Source organism: Hydra vulgaris, chromosome 15, assembly GCF_038396675.1.
Source record: "Hydra vulgaris chromosome 15, alternate assembly HydraT2T_AEP".
In the NCBI taxonomy this organism is placed as follows: Eukaryota; Metazoa; Cnidaria; class Hydrozoa; order Anthoathecata; family Hydridae; genus Hydra; species Hydra vulgaris.
Genome location: NC_088934.1, coordinates 47,354,019 through 47,362,500, shown reverse-complemented (window position 1 = coordinate 47,362,500; position 8,482 = coordinate 47,354,019).

Sequence of the window (8,482 nt, the reverse complement as noted above, 5' to 3'; positions counted from 1 at the left end):
ATTTATTTTTTGCTCTTTAAGTTCATATACTGAGCAGACTGGAGAGGCAGGTCACAGCGCTTTTAAACCAAGTTGGCCTTGATATAAGCAAAAGATTTGGCATAGAGATTTTAGTAAACTTAATAAAACGTAAATGTAATATAAAGATAAGGTTTAAATCTACTTCTCCCGCTATTTGTGTGGATAAGATTAAAATATTATAATATATTAGTAAATAATATAAATAAAAATAATAAATGCATCAAAAACATTAGCGCAACTAGTTCTAATGTTTTTGTTGCATTTATTGTTTTTTTCTTATTATTACAGTTAGGGGCTTTAGTGTATTAGAAGTTTTAATCACTTTAAATTTAGAATTGTGTAACTATTGTTTTAGGGAGAATAACAAAAGATGTTGATTTAAAAAAAAAAATTTTTAAAGGGTTTTTATAACCTAAAAGAGAGTAACTTTGTCATTTAAGGAGGTAAAGGTGGAGGGGGGGAGGCTTGTAATTTAGGTATTAAAAAGAATAGTTTTTTGGTACTTTTGATCTACTTTAGAATACTCCAATACAAATATATTGAAGCAGCATTTAGCAGCATTAAGCGGCATTAAAAAAACATATCTAAGCAGCATATGAAAAAAAGTTAGAGGTGGGAAGAGTAGAAGCTTTATGCCACAAAGTGTAAACTGAGATTTAAAACATGCGCGAATTTTTATTGTTACAAATGAAAAATCTACTTTTACTAACTTTTTGAAGTAAAATGTGTTATGTGGTAATTTATCTAAAACTTTTAAATGGCATTTTCTTTATAAAATTTGATGGCTAATAAGAATAATAAACAAAGAAAAACATTTAAAAAAAGTTTAGTTAAAATCATTACAATATTTTATAATTTAACGTGCTGACGTAAGCAAGAATATCTGACATAAGCAGAAATGCAAATATTTATGATAAACGCATTAAGCAACTGGTACCGGTTAAATTATACATTAACAGTGCAGCAGTACAGTAACCTGACCGGTATTTATAAGGGTCTTGGAAAAATCATACAGCCAAAAAATGCTGCATTTTGTAATAAAACAGGTAACAGAGCTAAAGAAGTATTAGCTCGTTTTAAAGTAGATTGTATCTCTTTAGTAATTTTCGCCAATGATAAAGATATTAAAAATGATCAGAAAACTCAAAGACTTAAATCCATGATAATCGACACACAATAAAGGTTGTAGAGTTTACTGTTGTAAACTACTCAAGCTCAATAAAGTTAAAAAGAGCTTCAGAAAAAAAGATTATTGGAAAAAAGTTTTTAAAATTTTCTGATAAGTAGACTTCAGGTGGAACTAGTAAGCGACCAAGGCTTATATATGACCGAAGACGTGGCCGGGTTTGATAAATCATAGATGGGGCCGTGATTACAGTTATTGGGACTAAATATTGACAAACCTTATATATGAAACAAATATTTCATCTTGGGCGCCCCAACTGGATGATTTGAATGATGGTGAATGATGGGGGGTTTGAATGATGATACAGTTAGTATTTTATATATGCTCAATTTAAAAAGAAACATTATTTTATATTAAAAATTTGTCTTGAAATTACTTAATACTAAATGTTATTAAATACTATCTTTACTATATTTTTTTATGCAATTGTTGATAAAGAAAGTGTTGTTTTACACGTCATATCTACTAATTAATACTACATTAAAATGTTGCATATTGCAATAATTATATAAAACAAGATGTAAAGTTTTTTATGCGTAAATCTATAGCGACTGAACATTATTAAGTTTACAAAACATTTTGAAGTTAAATTGATTAAATCTTAAATAGATTTTGAATTAAGTTTTGATTATTATTTATTTCAACTAAACACATTTTAATTATAAATGTAAGTGGTTGTCTTCTTTTTAAAATAAAATAAATAAACGCCATGACTTAATAAAACAATGCGCGCCGGGTTTTTTTTATCAAATTTTTTAATTTATCAAAATCTGTTTGTCAACATTTCTTATAACAACCTTGGGAGATAAACAAGAACTGGTTTAACCAAATAAGAATATAATTAAATACAGTTTTACCAAATAAGAACATTATTAAAAACAACTTTATTAAAAAAGAACATGGTTACACATGGTTTAATCAAACAGGAATAATTTATTATACTGATTCAAATTTTCAGTTTCAATTCAACTAGTTTTGTATTTTGTATTTTTTATTATGTTACAATGGTTAATGGCGGCTGTGTAAAGACCAACATTTTTAATAACCTACGCGCGTAAGGGTCGTTTAAAGTGGTGAATCGCTCTTTTTTTAGAGCTTTTCAGTTTAAGTTACTTTTATTACAAGTTACTTAATTCGCTTTTTTCAGTAGGTAGACATGGTAGTCATTTGTTTGTCATTTGAATTAACCTATTCTTTTTTCAAACTATCTATAAAAGAAAATTTTTTTTTTCTTTTTTAGATATATTTTCAGTTGTTATGCCACATCATGGTTTGTTATGTTTTATTGTGGGTTTTACTTATAAAGTATGTAGGGGACACCGGGGCTAGTTGGCTCGGTTTTTACTCTATGAGCTCTGTAGCCCTAACAGTACATTTTTTTAAAAATATTAATGTGTAGTCTTAAAGAGTATGGATTAGGGTATCTTATAAAATTTGCATTCATTTACAAAAAAAATTTTTGGGGCCTTTCCGGGCCCTCAATAAAAAAAAAAATTTGCGCCAACTTACCCCACCACGGGGTAAGTTGGCGCAAACTATAAAAATGATTATTAATGCCCTATTAAGTGCAAAATTAATAGAAATTTTTTAAAATTAATTTTTGTAACAATTTTATCCCAAAATTTAATATTACTTTTAGCTGGTAGCAAATATTAGTCCGTATAAAAGCCAAACAGTAGCCCACCTTTTATCTGTGGAAAAAAAAACTAAAAAAATTTTTTTTTTAATTTTTTTGTAAGAATAAATATTTTCAATATTGTTAAAAATTAAAAAAAAAAAGATAATAATTTTGTAAAAATAAATACTTTTTTCCATAGTAAATGCTATGAGCCAACTTACCCCGTGAAAAATTTGTCAACTTACCCCGAAAGCTTTTTTTTAATAAACAGTCTATAGATCCTGAAATACGGCAACTTTGAAAAAAAAGTCTAACTGGATATAGTAAAACAATTGTGACTGGAACTTTTAAAAAAATTTTTTTTTTCATACGACTAAATATTTTCTTTGTAAAGTAAAAAGGAAGCGATGTTCTAAAAGTTACGTTTTTGTCCAAAAAACGCATAAATCTCAATATCTCCCATGCGCATGCGCGAATCCTTACAATACTTCAGTGAATGGTGAAATGGTCAATAAGAAAGTTTCTGAATAATTTTTGTCACTTTCTGATGAAAGGCTCTAAAGATAAACGCAGTTCGTCAACTTACCCCTGCGGCCAACTAGCCCCGGTCTCCCCTACATTATTTAATCTATGATATATTTAATGGTTATATATTTTAGATATGTAATTATATATGGTATATCTATCAGGTAATAGATATTTTTATTGTAGAAAACAGAGTTTTATATTGTTTAGGGCTTTGTGATAAGGTCATGACAATCTTTTTGGAGTCCTGTTCGTATTATATTATAAATCTTATTTTAAATAATAATATACGGCAAATAAAATAAGTTAAAGTAAATAAATAAATTTTTTTGTATAAGCTAAGTTTAATAAAATAGATGGAAATTTTTATTTTATTCGTTAAGCTACTTATTTTAAAATATAAGTTATTTGGTTACCCAATCAGCTCACTGCTCACTAGATATAAGCAGTTTATTATGTCAACAAAACAGCGTTACTTAAATTTGTAGAAAAGAGTAAATGCAATCATAATTCAAGAAATCCCGCGAGCTCTCTACATTGGGGATGTGACTTTTTGGTAAATATTTGATATTTACAGTTTCCAATATAAAAAACAGACGAACTTTGGTTTGAAAGTAACTGAAAAGCTATTGGTTTTATTTAATTTTTGAAAAAGGTTACCCAACATGACCTTGATTACACACTTCTTCAATATATCATTTATCAAAAATATATCAACTTGGGTCTCAAAAGAACCAGAATTTTATAGTGATTTCAAAATTCTTAATCTTTTCTACTAAAACATTAAAAAAAAAAAATTGCAAACAAAACGTCATAAAAAACAACCATTTCAATTTTTAGTTAAAAACTGTTGTTTTTCGTATATAAAATTTCAGCAATTTCTTTTTATTCGAAACCATTATTATTACTAAAATTTCTATGAAATTTTAGTTCTTTTGAGACCCAGGTTGGTATACTTTTGAAAATGATGATGTTTTCTGATAGAAATAGGAGGGTTTTTCAAAATCTCTGAGCTACGGCAAAGTCAATGCAAATTTTGCAATGAGTAAAACCCAGAATTCAGAATAAAAAAGCAGACTGTAGAATAACTATTGCATTTTAAACTTTAGTTACTTGTGTTATTGAAATGTTTACTGAAAAAAATCGTTTGTATTTTAAAAAACAAAATTAATAAAAAACCGTTATACTTATGCCTCTCTTTAATGAACATACTTAATATTAATGAGTACAATATTTTCAATGTACTTTGTTTTATGTTAAAATCAACCAATTTCTAGTTTCTTTTAGCAATTTAAATTCGTGTAGAAAAACACACAAAAAACAAATATTTATTCCAAAAATAATAGTTTTATATAACAAACAAAATATAAATCAAATCTTCGCAAATATTTTATTTTTTTGGCAGTGCAAACTTAAAACCAGTTTGTATAGACTAGCAATGATTTTAAATTTTTTGGAATTTGGCCATGCAATAAACATTAATTTGATGTTTATCATCAAGTTCTTTCTTCAATTATTGCAACATCCAACACTTGTGATTGAAGATTCTTTAATTACTTCTTCGCTGAGCATCAGAAATATTTCTGCACAAAAAAAATGGAGATACCCATAATAAAGAAATGGATGTGTCTATAAGTCAAATAAAACTGCAATTTAATATATTAACTCTTATTCCAATAACAAACCAAAACAAAGAGTTCTGTGTAAGCTGCTCTACCTAGCAAGTCGAAATAACGTCAACGTCAGAGTAAAAATAACATAAAAATGTGACAAGCATAAGAAAAACAGTAATTAATAAAATGGAATCGGCATTAAAAATTGAAAAGGCAAAAAACAAATATTTTTGTTTTACTTGTGGAGAGGATTAGAAGAAAAATATGATTCAGTGATATGTAAATCATGGGTGCATGATAAATGTGCTGTAATAAATAATAATAATAAAAAAATATGTGATGTCTCTACTCGCTAAAAATCATGTAAACAAATTAATAAAAAAAAGCAATTTAATTATCAAGGGCGGTTTTTTTTCCAAAAAAATAATCCTGTCCAAAAATAAAAAAAAAAGCCTCTCGCCCAAATTTTTCAGGGTTCTACCCCTTCTTCCACTTCTTTTGTATTTTATAAAAAGAGTATTTTATAAAAACTTATTTTATAAGTCATTAAAGACTAGTTTATGATATCGTTAAAAATGTTATTAAAGCGAAGAAATAATTTTTGCAAACAAAAAAAATATTTTTTTATAAAAATACTTAGCTGAGGCCATGTCTAATGTATACAGTTTAGACAAAATTCAAAATCTTGGTATTACAAATAAGCATATATCAAAATCAAATAGTGAATAATAGTAGACGCAATACTTTATAAATTTTATTTGCAACAAAAATTGAACGTATTAGGTACAACAACAACAAAGACGACATTTTTAATTACTAAGTATTTGGGAAGAAACCTGTTTATTTATTCACAAGCACAGACAACTTAAATAATTGCAAATTATATGAATCAGGAAAACAAGACGAATTGAGCGAATTCCAAAGATATTTGAGAAAAATAATAGGTAAATAAGAATTTTTGGAGCACTTAGGAACAGTCACGATAAAAGGATGAGACTTAACTGAATGACGAGTAACACAAGAATGAATTTTAGTAGATGGCATATTAAATTTTATTAGATTTTAGTAGATATGAGGATGAGACTTTAGAATAGCTTCAGTTGTAAACGCATATGCTTCCCATCTGGTATCTGAAAGAGACTTAACCAACGTATTATACACAAGGTGTTTTTTCGGAATCTTTCACTTCTTAATTAGTGTTTCTTAAAACAGTAGTTTTTTAAAAAAAAGCTATTTTACTGTTTTAGAATTTTTAAGAATAGCTGTAAACAGCTGTTTTACTGTTATTTAAATTTAAATAATTATTTAAAAAAAATAAATCCTATTTTTATTCAATACTTGATATCCTTACTAAACTTTACTTTTTATAATAGTATTTCAAAATTATAAGATCTGATAATGACTTATCTGAAAGTCGCGATCTTATTTTTGTACAAAAATTGCCGCATGTAGAAAATACTCTTTCAACATCCGTAGATGTAGGCTTAATTATAATTCATGCATCGTTAAGATTTTGTAGGTTCTCTGAACGTTAGCCTGTAAAAATGGTAAATTTTTAAATCTGAAATTGTCCTGTGAAGAAGACAATACTAAAGATCCATTTTTCTTTAGTTTTTATTGTAAAGTTGAAATTTCATTTGTAGGATGCTCAATAATATTAATACCACAAATAACAAAAAGTCAAGATGCCTACAAAAGTTATTGTATCTCTGGATGTGATCATTGTAGGATTCTTAAGACATCGTAATAAATTCATGACATCTGCAACTCCATCGTTCATTGATTCTTATCCTCAAATTATTCATCTCTAATTTTTCAATTTCACTGTTGATTAAAGAAAGTTTCTCAAACATGAATTCAAATATAGTGTTAGCGCTTAACAGTGTTGCAAAAAATCTTTATAGCTAGCTGAATAGGTTAAATTACCTTTAGTAAACCTTTTGGCTAAACTTAAATTTAAATCTCAATTTTAATAAAGATACTCTAGTTGCCGTCTCTGTCATTATCAATAATGACAGAGACGGCAACTAGAGCTTAATTTTAATAAACATGTTTTTAAGTATTAATAAACTTTTCTTTTACCAATTGTTAACTATTTTTTTTAATCTGAAACTTTTATCTGAAAATGATTGAGTCAAAGTTTTAATTTTGATTTGAATGAAAATTTATTCAGTTGATACTCATTACATATTGAAACAAAGTTGAATTTTTTTTGTCGTGTTGATTTTAACTAAAAAAAAAAAAAAAAAGTCATTTAAAAAACAGCTGTTTGGTATTTTTGATTTTTCTTAAAAAAACAGTTACTGCTTTTCTTTTTTTTTTTTGTTGCAATAAAAAGGCTGTTAGCTATTCTTGATTTTTCTTAAAAATGAAATAGCTGTTTTCCTTTTACGGTTAAACAGTATTTAGAAACGTTACTGTTGGTTGAAGCTTACGTTAAACGTTACTGAAGGTATGGAAAAGATTTATAATATAGATTATCTAAATAAGAGTTAACAGCCTTTCTATTTTATTTATTTAATTTTGTTTATAAAATGGTTTATTGAAGCAGCACAAGAAGAGTATATAGAAAACTCATTTTCCTTCTAAATTTTTTTCTGGATGACCTTAAAACACTTCGACATAAAAATTTTTGTAGAACTGATCTCTGCATTTTGAAAAATCGATATTGCACAGTTCACGTAAGATTGCAACCCTTGCTTTATCATACCTTTACCGTTGCAACTTTGCAGCTCCAAGAAAGTCAAAAAACGCTAAACGAGTTGACGCATATTGAAAAATTATACTTAAATGATCTATATTGCGGCCGTGGCGCAGTGGTTAGAGCGCTTGCTTTATAAGCAGGAGATCCAGGTTCGAAACGAGCTCTGGACAAATTTTCGCGTTACGGTAAGGAAGGAGGCGTGAACTTCCTGGTTAAATGCACTTCCGCGGTGCTCTGAGACAAGACCGTTAGGACTTCTTGGGGCACCTAAAATAAAAAATTAAAAGAAAAAAAAAAAAAATGTGAAATATGGGATCTTGAGTCTACTGACAAGCTAGAATAAGCCTTTATATCATCTACAATTGGTTTATGGACTTTTTGGGACATAATTTCAACAAGTTTTTCCACGTGTAGTTTTGAATAAATAAAAATTTTGGAATGTGTGATGCTAAAAATAGATCTTTCTATTTCGTAAAGATCCAAATTTTTAAATAATCCCTCTAAATGTAAAAGGTTAAATAAACTGCGATTTCATATTACACTTGCAATTTGCAAATTCCAATAAACCGTGGCTAATTGAAATTTAATGAGTAAACCAGACTAGGGTTTCTTTAGTTGTACTGTCAAACTTTTAAAAGTTTAATTTGTTTTATGTGAAAAAAGGAGATTTTTCTAATTTCGTTATAACAAATAACATCAGTATCAACACATGTTTTGAATAATACATTTAAATTTTTTTTTAGTTTATTTTATAATACTAAGTTTTATACTTTTTTTTACTTAAGGAATACTTGACAACTTGAGCAATCTTACTC